This window comes from Adiantum capillus-veneris, chromosome 28, assembly GCF_014529385.1.
Source record: "Adiantum capillus-veneris isolate H3 chromosome 28, ASM1452938v2, whole genome shotgun sequence".
NCBI lineage: Eukaryota > Viridiplantae > Streptophyta > Polypodiopsida > Polypodiales > Pteridaceae > Adiantum > Adiantum capillus-veneris.
The window spans coordinates 53,981,602-53,993,884 of record NC_140958.1 but is presented as its reverse complement, the minus strand read 5'-3'; the positions used below and the strand labels follow the sequence as shown (position 1 = coordinate 53,993,884).

Here is a 12,283-nt window from a genome sequence, read left to right as displayed (position 1 = left end):
TGGGCAAAAAGTTGTGCCAATGCAGGCCTTGTAATGTAGCCCTATTATGCATACACAGTCAATGCATGGAAAAGATTTATGATGTGCAAGATGTGGGTATAAGCAATTTGCTTATTGGCAATTGTTGGCGAGGCTTCCTATTCTAAGCAGTGTAATGGTCTTTGAAGCTCTTGTATCGTTGCTTGATTGAAGCGACATCTAGCTGTACTGTAATCGTAGGAAGAATTGTAAGAATTCAAGCGACGATGCACTGACAGCAGTTTTGTTGATCTTCTTTGGGACCCATTTCTTTGCGATTATTGGTTGTTTTGTTGCCGGCTCTCGTTTGGGAACCCATACTTGCGAATGCTTTGTTTGTGTTTGAAGAGACTTCTTTGGGATCCACCTTTTTGTTGTGTGAGTCGACAGTGGTCTTTGCTTCGGCCCTTGTACGCTTGGTTGGTGACGGGATTTAGGCTTTGAAAGTTGATACTATGGTTGTTTTGGAATCCAAATGAATTCCTGACTTTTTTGTGCTTGAATCAACTTCTTTGGAGCCCAAACTTGAGTTGTGAAAGCTTCCGACTTTGTGATATTCTTACCCATTCATGCACGCTTTCCTTTTTTTTGTTTTGGTGTTGGATCTTGTGATTTGTCATTAGAGATCTTTGTCTTCTTGATCCATATCTGTTTTTGGCTGATCTGGCTTTTTGGTATCCAGATTTGTCGAGCTTTTTGGATTTGACTTGTTGTCCTGTTCTTTTGACCTGTCATGGTTGTTGTTGGAGGGGTTGGTGATAGTGATGGTCTGAGTTGATGATAGGGGATGTCGTAAGGTTCATCACTATCGCTACTATCCTCAGCAAGGTTGACTTCTTGTACTTTCCCTTGATTTTTTGGCTGGTAGTGGAAAGTTACTGTTTGTTTGCTCGTGGGTGGTAGTTTCTTGGAGAACTTTTCTAGCCCATTGATTAGAGCATTGTTAGCTCATTGCTCTGGTCGTATTCCTCCTAGCTGAGTCTTTGCATCCTTATTAGGAGCCATGTATGAGGATGATTGTGGTGGCTGTGTCTTCACGGAGGACTTTGGAATCCACTTTTGATGCACTTTATTCGTGTAGCGATGACATTGATTCCCGGGTCGTTGATCTTCTTGAAGCTCGAAGTGTTCTACAGAGTCATAGAACTCGTCGTCTTCTTCATCTTTTGGTTCTCCACATTTCTTTGTTTGCTCCTTATTTCGAGAGCTTGTTGATGTCTGGATTTCTTTGTTTTCCTGGATTACACTCACTGCAAAATAAGGAACGACATCATAGCCATTTTCATCACAAAACTTTGTTGTGGGAGCATCCTCCACGGCGCACACATCCAGAGTAGCCAAGATGTGTTCCCATCCAAAAGGCTCTAACTCTTCTTCAGGAAACGGTTCTGGGATATAGTCCATATCCTCTATAACCCGCTCTAGGATACATTCTTCACGTTTCAAGCTACCACATTGTGAAGCTCCACACATCCACAGTTCTTTAGGCTTACCTAACCAAGCTGGAAGTTCTGATCCTGCAACTGTGGCGGAATCAAACTCCTCTACCGGTGTTCGCGTCACATCCCTATAGCTATGGTCCCTCAAGTTTACCTTTGTTATGGTTTCCATATGTCTCAGGTATATATGGTCATAACCCCAATCTTGGACCATTTTCAACTGTCGCATGAATGGTCTTCCCAGAATGATTTCATAGTTGTTCTTCTTGCCAAAGTTAACAACAACAAAAGTGTGTTGATATTCAATGCCACAAGAAGTAACAATTACTTTTTCTAGCAGTCCTAGGGGCTTTTCCTTGTGTCCGTCTGCAAGCTGCAGGGTCATTCGTGTGGATCTCAAGGCAGGTTTTCCCCATTTTTTCCAAACCTCTTTGGTTGCAATGGCCACACCAGCTCCACTGTCAAGGATTGCCATAGTTTTTTCACCATTGAATTCCACAGGAAGGGTGGTGTTTCCATCTTCTCCCTCGTAATACTTGCCTACCTTGTTTAATGGCACTAGCCTAGTATTTAGTTGAGGCATTTCAAGCTCTTTGATGCTCTCCTCGATTTGAGTCATTGGGGTTTTTATACCAAATTTCTCTAGACATTTACCCACATTAGTCCACATGTTTGGTCTTATTCTGAGCAACTCGGCTAACATTATTGTACAGGTGACTGGGGTAGATAGAATATCTACTAGCCCCTTTGAATTGATGGCCTTGTTGGGAGACAGTCTCTGCGATGGGACTGCAACCACATCTGACTTGGTCTCGTACTCTCCCATGTAGGACGGTAGTGTTCTTAGCGAATGGGGTTGACTATCCATAGATTGTACAGATCCTTTGTCGCCCCAACACAATCTCACGTCTAGATTCATTTGAGATCCAGTTTCAAATTCCTCTATTGGTGGTAGAAACACTCCTCGTTCATCACCAATCTTGTCTACTCGTCTTCTTAGGTCATCGGCTTCATTGGCCTCTCTAACTTGTTTCCACAATTCGTCAATACCATCTATCTCTTTACAATCCGCAGGTATAGCTTGGTGAAATCCCTCGGAAGAGTTATCCGTGGTATTCAGTACTATCCTTGGTTCTAATGCTGGGTCTTTGAGGTTTGTTCTGTGCTCATGACTAGAATTTGGCTCTTTTAGTTCTTGGTTTGGTGGGATTACTTGTTTAGGCATGACATGGCTCACATCCTCAGGTTTTGCAACTGGTGGTTCTAGTAAAGCTTGGGCTGTTTGAATCATTTTATGGCACATTTCAAACCTTTGCTTTTCTAGTTCCGTATAGGGATATGTCATCCACCTGCGTTCTTGGGTTTGGTTGTTTTTGAGCCTCGCATCATAGGCTTTCAAGAGGGCATCTAATGTCTCATTAACCTTATCTACCAACACAGATCCTCCTGAACTAGCACTTCTCCGTTTCTCATCCGTGGATGGTTCTTCTAGAGGTTTAACCATCTGTGTAAGAGAAGGTGCCTCCTTTTCCTCATGTTGTTTTATCTTCTCCTCAGCTTCGGTAAGCTTCTCAGCTAGGGATTTTTGCTCTCGTTCCCTGCGTGCTTTCATCCTAGTCTTTCTAGCTTTCCAACTATTTCGTTTGCTCTTGGTTTTCTGACTAGGTGCGTCTGTCTTTGGTCCATCATCTGTCTTTGGACTCGTGTCACTTTTTGTGTTCTTTGTCTCTGGATTATCATCAGCTTTCTTTTGAGCTTGTGCTCTCGTAACCACTTGAACTGGTACGACATTTTCATTTTCTGAGCTACTAGGGAGCTGAACAATCCATGATACATTTGTCGTGATTTTCCTGATTTGGTTTGGTTTTTTTGGGCAATCGGGGATCAAGTGAGTGATGCCACACTCAAGACAATAGGCATTTACTTCAGTGATCTCCGTATGAGGACATTGTTTGACCAAGTGGTTGTCACGACTTTTGTGACAATCTGTCTCTGGTTGAGGAGATTCTTTTAGCATTTCCTCTTGGCTATAAGCAAGCTTTGACCTAGATAAGCCGCTATTTGCAATGAATCGCAATGTCCTTTAATCCATTTCACACCTTCTTTCTTTAGACTGAAACCCAGGAGGTGGAGGTTGTACCGGCCTCACCACTCCATGTGTTCCTCTCACATTTTGTTGCTCCGAAGGGTAGTACTCACTTTGGTTGCTATACCACATTGTAGCTGGTACTGGAGTTGGTTTATTTGATGCTTTCATCATTGGCATGTATCTCATGTCTACCTGCATTCTAGCACCTGGCAGCGGAGGTTGTTGTCCTAAGACAAGCTGTGGCCTTAAAAATTCTACTGGTCCTGGCGCATTCCCCGTAATGTATCTAGGTGGAGTAGGTGCTTCTGGAACAGGTTGTACATACCTCTCCCTAGCATTTTCCATGCTAAAATAGCACTCTTCCCCCGTATGGTTCGTCCATTTTCTCTAAATTTCACACCACTTCGGCTCTCTCGAATCAGACCTTACAAGAGGAATCAACCTCTTGACCAAGTCGTCGATAAGCTTTTCTTGATCAATAGGTGCCGTTGTCTTGGCAATGGACTCACTTATCTGTGAAACACTGTGCTGAGAGGATGTGTCATCTCCTTGACTCTTTAAGTCCTTTTCTTTGTATGCCTCACAGTTATCCACTAGATAAAGAGCTTCTTTGATCAACTCGTTTAGCGTCATTCTCCCTATCATATGCAGATCCTTCTGAAGGCCCGCATGTCTCATTCCCTAGATAAAGATCAGCATAAGTCGTGCTTGCGTAGGTAATTCCTCTCTCGGACAGAGCTTAATATATCTCTTGAGCCGTAATGATGCTTTGCGTACTGATTCATTCTCTTTCTGTTTGAATCTATGGATTTGCGAGACCGTGTTGTGAGCAATGCCTTTTGGCGAGAATTCTTCAATAAACTCCTCAAACAGCTCATCTAGGGTCTCAAAATCCCAATTTTCCATGGAGTCGAACCAAGTAGCTGCATCATCTTCTAGAGTCAATCCAATCCCGCAAACTGTGTCGCAAAATCTGAAACTTCCTCTGCTCTAATCACCCTTCTAAAAGCCGCTACGTGATCTCTCGGATCTTTATCGGAGTATTTTCTGTTTACCCATTTCTGGACTTGGGATGGTCTAACTCGTCGATTGTCTACAAGTCTTAACCAGAGACTCTCCCAATCCTTCTCTCGTTATTGCTCTTGAAGGGAATCCTGGTGGCTCTCTTCTTGGAATTCCTATAGGTATTCTCGTGTTTGGTGGATGCATTTGTGGTCCTTCATTGACCAAATATCCTCCTCTTTCTAGAACAGTGTGTGGATTTGTGCTTTCTACAACTCTGTATTCTCGTCCATACTTGTCGACAACTATAGATCTCCATTGACAGTCAACTCCGTATGTGTAGACATATAAGAGCTTGTAATCCGTTATCTCTTCTAGGTATGGATCTGAGCACCTATAAAGATTGACCTCATCGTCGTCAATGTATCTATATAGTCCTTCACTCTCATGACCAATCATCCAAATTCTCTCAACATGATGGATCTTTATCAATTGCAAGTTTGGAAGATCCATTGTGGGAGGATATTCCTCTATCGTCGGGATCTCCAAGCTTGTGTAAGCTGCGTTTGAATCTAGGGTAGACATGATTTCTGGGCTTAAGAGCTTTTGCTTAATACAAGTAGACTTAGTCCACTATGTTCAAGTGCTTTGGTTAGGGAAAAGTCGAAACTATGTCGAAAACCGCAACCGTTTCGTCACAATTCTCGCAAATTGTCGCTTTCAGACACCTCTGACTTCCGGATGAATTTTGAGGCCTCAAACGATGTTTTTTTCAAAGTTGAACTAAATGGTTTCGATCAAAAAACGGTAAGCAAGCGTGAGAGACGACTCCAAATATAAAAGGATAAAAAACGATGAGACGTTGAAGTACCATAAAGTAGAATGGTTAACGAGGGCATTAAGGGGTGATTAGGGAACAAGGGGGTGGGACACCAAACGCGTTTCGCTCATAATGAGCTCATCAGTGGTGTGGGTTTAGATACAAATGGAGGGGGTGAGCAAGGCTTTATAGAGGGGCAATTTGAGGTGGGATGTCTTTTTGGGGGGAAAAAAAGGGAAGTTAATGGCAATGTACTCAAGTACATAGGGAATGAGTAAGGTAGAAGGGGTGGTACTTGCTTTAATGGTAAGAGGTAGACAAGTTGTACCCAAAGACTTTAATTTCTTGCAGAGAATGGTGAGGGTGTGATTAGACGCCAAAAATTAAAGGGGGGGGGGGGGTGTGGGGGTATGATTTGATGCCAACCAATGTAGGGGGGAGAATTTAAGCGAGCAAGCAAACGATGCATTTGGTAAGCGAGGCTTTGCAAAAACGAGAGAAAGACAGGGGATCATTGGATATGAGTTAAAGAGGGTATGCCAAAAATGTGGGGAGTATAGAGAGCTATATTAGGGTGGGGAAAGCAATTTGTAAGGATTTGATGGAGAAAGGCAAAAATAGGAGGGAAGAAGTTAAGTGATAGCGTGGAAGGTAGGTACCAACCACTACTTCCCACTATGAGCAAGACCATCATAGAGGGCTGCTACATCAAGGGTTAGAGTGTTCATCGGGGTGGTGCAAGGCATGTACAAGGAGTTTATGGATGCTGGGCCCGAAGTCCAACAAATGGTGGGTCTAGGTAGGTGTGAGAGTGTGGGGTTGCACTGGCAAGCCCGAGCAATGGGGTTACTGATACAGTGAGAGGGTAATAGCCTTCTTGTGGAAGGCGTGAAAGGTAGCTTGAAGGTCATGGGAGGTGTTTTCTTAAGTCGGAGTGATGGTTCCAAGAGGGAAGTACGGATCTGATAAGTGACTTTGTTGAACATATTATGCAAAAACCCCTGTGGGTAGCCTTTTGTCCTAAGGCGTTTGTAGAAGAGGCTGCGGATAATGAGGTAGCCATCCAAGGAGCTTTCCCTAATGATATATCTTTTGAGTTCATTGATGATGAAGGACACTTTTTGATGCGTAGGGTGCCAAGAGATCCAAGGGATGTAGTTATAGGCGTTTAGGGGTTTTTGGTGGCAATGGGAGTCCAACAGGCTTGAGGAGGCAAAATTGGTACCTTTATAAAATTTCTATGTCGAGGATAGTGGCGTGGTAGGGAGAAATGTGGCTTGAGATTTTAATGTGTTCTTGAAGTGGTTTCCCATAATCTTTCAAAAGAGAGGTGAGGGAAGTCAAAGAGCCAACCCATAAACCAAAGGCATCGTTTACATAGCGTTTGAAGTAAAGAAGGTTGGGATTGTGCAAAAGAGAGGAAGAGGCTTCTAAATGGCAAAGAAAAAGGCATGCATACACTACGGAAAAATTGGAACCCATAGCCGTGCCCTTAACTTGCTTCCAAAACTTTCCTTTGAAGGTAATGTAGTGGTGCGATAAGATGAGAGCCGCCAGAGAGAGGATAAAGCGAGTTTTAGGGGGGTCGAAATGGGTAGCTATGGAGGCTTTGAGGGCTAAGAGTCCTTGGTTGATAGGGATACTGGGATATAGAGCCTCAACATCAAAAGTGAAAAGGAGCGTATTGGGTGGGAGGGGGAGATTGTTAAGGTCTTGGATGAGGGTGAGAGAGTTTTTAAGGTTTTGCTTATACGTGAGGAGGATAGGGAAAAGTACAAAGTGAAGCCATATGGAGGCTTTTTCAAAAATATAGCCTTTGTAGGAGCAAATAGGCCATGTGAAAAGGGAGGGTTTGTGGAGCTTTGGGATGAAGTAGATGGGGCATGGTTTAAGCTGCTTGTTAAGGGGTGAGAGGATGAAGTTACGTTCTAATGCCGGTAATGCCGAAAATTGGATGGAAAGGGAGGAGAGGAGGGAGGCAATAAAGGGAAAGGGGATGGTAGCGCAAGGCTCGTAAGTGGAGGTATCATTGAGGTGGGTGAGGGCATTACTTTCATACCAATCCAAGGGTAAGATGGCCAAGCCCAAGTTCTTGTCCGCGGGTTTTATTACAATTGAAGGGTCCAATTTGAGGCTACATAAGGCTTGTGCAACAAATCGGGGAGGCTTTGAAGGTGGGAAGAAATTAGAGTAGAGAAGGCGGCTAAGGTTAAGAAAGTTATTGTGTAAGATTAGATTGAGAGCGGGGTTTTCAAAAGGGGGTTTCCAAAAAGGATTAGGTATCTTGAAAGGGGAAGGTAGAGGGGTTGGATGATCCTTGAAAAAAAGTTTTAGGTTGAGAATTCTTGCCATGACGCCATGTGCCTTAAGAAGTGAAGAGGGGGAAGGATTAGGAGGGGGGGGATGTACTTTAAACCTAAAGCTAGGCACCGCTTTTCCAGGAGAGAGAGTACCTTAGGCGTAAGGTTGTGTATTTTAAAATTAGAAACCCCATTATCAAATGAAAAGGCTTTAAGATTACCAAAAAGGATAAGCTTGTAGCCATGAGGGTTTGTGAGGGGTAGCCAAAACTTTCTTCTCACTCGCCCTTTGGAGGTTGGGGGCTCAAGGTATTTTTTGTCAAAAGGTATTGTAGAGGCGGTGCTGGAGATCCAAAGGTTAGGGAGGAGGGGGGGCTTGGAGAAGAAAAGATGAACCCATGTGGTGGGGTGTTGTAGCCCTAGTCCCTCCTCCCTTTCACTTTTCCCGAGTGCTTTGAGTTGTAGTGGGAGGTGTGATGTTGAGATGAGGCTTTCTTGAGGGAGGAGGAGGAAACCGGCGGTAGAGCGGGGTGGAAAGTGGTGGGGTGTTGGGGGCTACGAGGTTTAAGAGGGTAGGCCGGATTGATAGGTGTGTTGAGTTTGTGGACGAAGTTGGGTTTTTTCTTGCAAGGAGAAGAGTCTTTATGGGGAGATTCTAAAGGTCGTTTATAGGTTAAGGCTTGAGATGGTTTAGAAGCTAAGGATTGATGTTTTGATGGGAAGGGGGTGGGGTGGATAAAGGGTCTAGGGGATTGGAAGGGTTTTTTGGAAGGGGGGTAGAAGGTTCTATGTGGAGATAAGAAAGCTTTTTTGGGAGGGGGATAGGGCTTGTTTGGTAAAGGGCGGGAGGGAAAGCGAAGTTTAGTGTGATTTGAACTTAAGTGCTACGTTACCACTTGCTCCACAAGCTCTTTAATAGTTTTCTCTTGAGGGAGAGAAAGGACTTCTTCTTCCAAGGAATTGATGGATCTTTTGCGTGCATGTATGGCATCTTCCTCCTTGGTAGCATTAAAATGGGCATTCAAATTGTAAGTTTGGATTTCGAAGAGGAAGAGGTTGAGAGAGTGGGTTTTGCATTCTGTAAGCTTGAGACTCCAATCTTCTTTTGACAATAGGGGGATGGAAATTAAGAGCAACCTATTGTTGAGATCATTGAAGCGCTCTTCAACAAGAGAGTGGTACCCATCCAAATAAGATTGGAGGTTATTTATGAGTATAGTTTGTGCTTGGATAAGAGCTTGCGTGGAATTAAGTTGAAATTGTATGGTGAGTGAAGCGAGCTTGGCATTGAGAAGAGCTTGGGCTTGGGAATCGTCAATGGTAAGCTTTGGAGGTTTGATACAAAGGCTTTTGGGAGCTTTTGGTTACGGATTAACTCGTTGAGTTGTGCAAGGAAACCTTTAGCTCTTCCTAGCTTGCCATGTAGTTTCTTGAATTCTAAGATGGAATTGGAGAGAATTACCTCGAAATCAACAGGCTTCTTGAGTTGTGGTGGTGTTGCCGAAATGGTGGGGAGGTAGGATGAAGTAGCAACCTTCTTGCGGTTATCCAAAGGTTTTTTGACAATCCAGGGTAAGGCTAAGGTGGGGGACAAAGTCGCATTCACATGGTTGTGGTCCAAGCTATTTTTGGCCAGGTCTGAAGAGAAGTCGAAGGAATCCTCGGGAGCTTTTCCAACTCCTCCGTGATGTGTTCGTAGTGATCCAAAGCATGCGGGTTTCCGGGTAGCGAGGCCATGTTAGTTGTGGGAGAGTGCGTTGGTGGCACAAGAGTTGAAGAGGATTCTGCCAAGAGGACGGTGGTGGCCGAGACGAAGCCGGGGAGAGGTGGTGCTGCCAAGACCGTTGGAGTCGTATCCAAAGCAAGGGTTGTAGGAGTTATTTTTTGGGCCCCATGGTTATCCATGGCAAGGGTTTGAGTTTGAGTCCAAACTCCCCTTCGTGCAAAAGTGTGGAGTGTGTTGCCTACAAATAACACTTAGTGTTGCCTTGGAAACAATTCAACACTACAACCCGATTAACCCAATTAACCATCAAAAAATCAGGCAATGACTTTAGAGCTTAACTTGCTGGAGGTGCCATAGAGAAGATTGTGAGTGAGGAGACAGTTAAAAGGTTATAGAGCAGTTTCAGGTTAGGTTAGGTGTTAGCAGGCTAAACTAACCAGCCGTTAAAGCCAGACCCGAAGGAGTTACGAAGCTAAGTGGCTTGAATAGTTGGTCTTTGATGAAGATGCTGCATCCTGCAACGCCAGCTTAATATATCTCTTGAGCCGTAATGATGCTTTGCGTACTGATTCATTCTCTTTCTGTTTGAATCTATGGATTTGCGAGACCGTGTTGTGAGCAATGCCTTTTGGCGAGAATTCTTCAATAAACTCCTCAAACAGCTCATCTAGGGTCTCAAAATCCCATTTTTCCATGGAGTCAAACCAAGTAGCTGCATCATCTTCTAGAGTCAATCCAAATCCCGCAAGCTGTGTCGCAAAATCTGAAACTTCCTCTGCTCTAATCACCCTTCTAAAAGCCGCTACGTGATCTCTCGGATCTTTATCTCCGGAGTATTTTCTGTTTACCCATTTCTGGACTTGGGATGGTCTAACTCGTCGATTGTCTACAAGTCTAACCAGAGACTCTCGCAATCCTTCTCTCGTTATCGCTCTGGAAGGGAATCCTGGTGGCTCTCTTCTTGGAATTCCTATAGGTATTCTCTTGTTTGGTGGAGGCATTTGTGGTCCTTCATTGACCAAATATCCTCCTCTTTCTAGAACAGTGTGTGGATTTGTGCATTCTACAACTCTGTATTCTCGTCCATACTTGTCGACAACTATAGATCTCCATTGACAGTCGACTCCGTATGTGTAGACATATAAGAGCTTGTAATCCGTTATCTCTTCTAGGTACGGATCTGAGCACCTATAAAGATTGACCTCATCGTCGTCAATGTATCTATATAGTCCTTCACTCTCATGACCAATCATCCAAATTCTCTCAACATGATGGATCTTTATCAATTGCAAGTTTGGAAGATCCATTGTGGGAGGATATTCCTCTATCGTCGGGATCTCCAAGCTTGTGTAAGCTGTGTTTGAATCTAGGGTAGACATGATTTCTGGGCTTAAGAGCTTTTGCTTAATACAAGTAGACTTAGTCCACTATGTTCAAGTGCTTTGGTTAGGGAAAAGTCGAAACTATGTCCAAAACCGCAACCGTTTCGTCACAATTCTCGCAAATTGTCGCTTTCAGACACCTCTGACTTCCGGATGAATTTTGAGGCCTCAAACGATGTTTTTTTCAAAGTTGAACGAAATGGTTGCCGTTGGCATGTTTTCCACTAAGATCTGTTGAGCCGTTAGTTCATGTTTTCCACGAAGATCTGTTGAGCCGCTCTCAGGCTATGTTTTGATATAAAAACTTTTCCGATCCGATACCGTTTGTGAAAGTTATGGCCAAAACAGTGAAATGCAGTTTAGAATGGAAGAAGACTTGGGATCTCTATGACACTGTGAACACTTCTGTATGGTCAAAAGTACAGTTGGACCCTAAATCTGGCCTGGAGACATCCTACGCATAGTATGTCTATATGCTCAGAATTTAACAAAATTTGGTCCAGAGACTCCCCTTGAGTCCAGCAACACAATGGTATTCTCAGAATTTCAATTGAACCTAAAAATGGGCTTGAGACATCCTACGCGTAGGATGTCTTTTTGCTCAGAATGACTTGAAATTTTCACCCTAGCTTCTCCTTGATGTGCTGATCACGGTGATGTGCTCATAGGTTGGTTTGTAGTCCTAAATCAAGCTTGAGACATCCTACGCGTAGGATGTCTTTTTGCTCTGTTTCAGCTCAAACTTGAACTGTAGCTTCCCCTTGATTTGCTTAACTCACAGCCATTTTTACTTTTTGATTCTGACACCTATAGGTTGGTCAAATGATCAAGAATCTGTTCCAAAAGCCTGATGTCTGTTCTGATGAATTCCCAAGTCAACTCAATTCCAAATTGGACCAAAATTGACTAGCAGGCTTGCTTAAGGCTATATGACAGCATGGTATGGTCAAAGTAGAATTTTGGTCTCAAAATCATGCAGGAGACATCCTACGCGTAGGATGTATTTTTGCTCAGAATGAACCCAAATTTGAACTACAGACTCTCCTTAAGGTGCTGATCACTCTGGTATGCTCAAAATTAAGTTTGGAGTGCAAAATCACACATATGACATCCTACGCGTAGGATGTCTCTTTGGCATGTTTGACCCCAGACTTGACCCAAAGCTTCCCCTTGATGTCAACAACCCAATGGTATGCTTAGATTTTGGTTTGGATTTCAAAAGTACCAAATTTTAGCTGTTCTTGCTTTTTTTTAGTCAAAAGTGCTAAAGTCCGCTTTGAACTCAATTTTCTCACCCAAATGAGGTGAAACCCCTTTCAGTCACTCAATACAACATTTAGAACATGCCTATGAAGTCATCCTATGGTTTGGTCTCAAAATTAGGCCTTGGACACAATTTGGGTAGGATGTCTGGCAATTCTCGTCTGATATGTCAAAATTTGGTCAAATTTCCACTTTCCAGGTGAAAATAGGGTAAAACCTATCCTCTCTGAACACACTGGTCACC

General features: G+C 43.5%; 1 pseudogene; it reads right to left on the bottom strand.

Moving 5' to 3' along the window:
- Nucleotides 1-8,552: 8,552 nt before the first annotated feature.
- Nucleotides 8,553-9,573, bottom strand: LOC147420471 (uncharacterized; annotated as a pseudogene).
- Between the last annotated feature and the right edge of the window lie 2,710 nt (nucleotides 9,574-12,283).